We start from the raw sequence: 2,192 nt of genomic DNA, 5'->3' as shown, positions 1-2,192 counted from the left end.
TTGTATTATGTACAGTATGTCAGGTAGTATACCCGTGAATTTTTTCAACTCTTGTAGAATCGGAAATAAAAATTGGAACAGTTCTCGATAGTTAACAAAATTTGAAAATCATGTTGCAATGCTCAAATGATAAAGAAAAGATTCGGAATACACTTCCTTAGCTGACCATCTTCAATCTTCTATTTTGCATAGAAATCCGCTGTCTATCGATAAGAGTTTTAGAAACTTTTAATTGAACAGAAATTAGTTGGCTGTAATAATCTCATTTAAACTTAACGCTGCATGCTACTTTCTCATGCATTCCCAATTTTTACCTAGTGATATCGCGGCTAGTTTTTAAGCGCTTTTACACAAGTTCAATCATGAAAAGTCTCAAATTCCTACGAAATCGACTATTTTTTACCAGACGCTAAACTATTAACGCCTTTTATATGAATAGTACGTATTTAAATTACGTACGAGCTCGTTACAAGCACAAGTAGTTTAATCGTCGCGAAATTCGTAAGTGATGGAACTGCAAGAAGACATAATAAGACTGGTGAAGTGCCGTAAATTTATTTTAAAAAGTTTATCGAAAGCTGACTTGCACAATCTCGAAACTGTTTCAAGAGATATGCTAAATGTCTAAATAGAACAAACACTTTTAATTAAGATTAATAAGAATCTCTTATAAAGTTAGAAATACATTGTACATAAAATGTTACGATCTATAGAAGCAATAAATCTTGTAACTATTGATAACTACTATTCTAATGAACGACGTCGTGTGAGATGATCGAATTATATTTTGGATACGAAGCAATAAAAGGAGAATGATCTATTTTGTAAGCTTGTCGTTTGATCGATGTACAAAACAAAGGCACTGCCATGACTTCAGAATCTACGTCAATTAAATACTACTATACTATATAAATTCCTATTTTTTTACAACTCTCGCGCGATCTTAAATTTTGTGTGAATTTAAATTTTTCACGTACATTTAGAAAATGAATGATATTGAAATTTTGATTTGAACATAAACGTCGATTATCTCGCAGATACAATATAACGTTTGAATAATAATAAAAAGTGCAATTTAATTATACGTTCGGGTATAATATATTTGACAACTAATTTATGTTTTTCGTGGCAAATGTTACATTGTACGGTGTAATTGATAGTACAAAATGTAAATGTGAAATTGATGGTACGCTTGAAGAATGAGAACGAATATTTAATTTAATGGATACAGGAATGTCGAAGATATTTTTCTTCACGTACAATATTAAAATATAAGCTGAATGTCTCAATCTCTGATTACTGGCTTATTTTTCTACAATTTTAAGATAACATATAAAATGATGGGAAAGTAAAATAACATAAAGTTAAGTGAGTTAAAATTGGAAAAGTGAAATTGGTACATTTATTTAATTAGTTGAATGCATATGGCTTTCAAATCGTATTATTTCTTCGTTTATTTAAAACAACTGTTTAGGTGAAAAAATTAAGGAACACTTTATTTCATTTAAAAACCTCTTCTCGAGAGTACCACGTTTTATACAACATTCTATGTACAATTAAAACATGAATTAAATCAGTTTAATTTACATAAAAAACAGTTCGGAGAGGTAAAAGAACTTATACAAAATGTGTATGTGTATGTGTGCATCCAAATCTGATTACAATAATTGTTTTTTGTAATATATATATATAAAGTAAAATTTAAAGTTTTTCTGATTTCGTGTAGAGTAAGCATTCCAATAATTATAATTCTATCTCCTCGTCGATAAATGTTTATATAAATGAAACAGTTTTATATATATGTTCTTGTGATACAGTTCTACGATATATCGATTGCTCTTTATCTGTAATAATAATAATAATAATTATTATTATTATTATAATCGTGTAAACGTGTTTGTTAATATTTTATACAAAAATGTGCAATAAATCAGGCTTGACAGGTATTTAAATACTTGTCAGTTCTTCGAAGTTGCAGAACGATTTACAGTGCACGTGTCTGTGGTACTCAATATTTTACAATATATAATTAGTATTAGGAATAATATATTGTATAAGAGCTTTAGCACTTTAGAAGTGTTTGTATCAAATCACCGGCAATGTTTATAACATGTAGTGTAATTTTATAGTTCTTCTTTAAGGATGCATAGGCTATATACTTAAACAATGCTAGCATGTTGAATTTGTTATTA

The 2,192-nt window shown here is 28.5% G+C and overlaps 2 protein-coding genes and 1 long non-coding RNA gene across 4 annotated transcripts in view; all 3 read left to right on the top strand.

The window, feature by feature from the left end:
• Positions 1 to 1,700, top strand: part of LOC113463978 (uncharacterized) — a 3,472-nt gene extending 1,772 nt beyond the window's left edge. The window contains exon 2 of the long non-coding RNA XR_003388811.1: positions 1,475 to 1,700. This is a non-coding gene — a long non-coding RNA (uncharacterized LOC113463978). The remainder of the gene's footprint in view (positions 1 to 1,474) is intronic.
• The window catches only part of PrBP (Prenyl-binding protein), a 30,583-nt gene that overhangs the window by 15,164 nt on the left and 13,227 nt on the right, over positions 1 to 2,192 (top strand). The gene's annotated exons all lie outside the window — the stretch shown is intronic.
• The window catches only part of LOC108622227 (uncharacterized), a 28,316-nt gene that overhangs the window by 18,962 nt on the left and 7,162 nt on the right, over positions 1 to 2,192 (top strand). The window lies entirely within an intron of this gene.

Source organism: Ceratina calcarata, unplaced genomic scaffold (genome assembly GCF_001652005.2).
Source record: "Ceratina calcarata isolate Rehan_Ccalc_2016 unplaced genomic scaffold, ASM165200v1 scaffold211.2, whole genome shotgun sequence".
In the NCBI taxonomy this organism is placed as follows: Eukaryota; Metazoa; Arthropoda; class Insecta; order Hymenoptera; family Apidae; genus Ceratina; species Ceratina calcarata.
The sequence above is the reverse complement of the archived record's forward strand: the minus strand, read 5'-3'. Positions and strand labels throughout refer to the sequence as shown.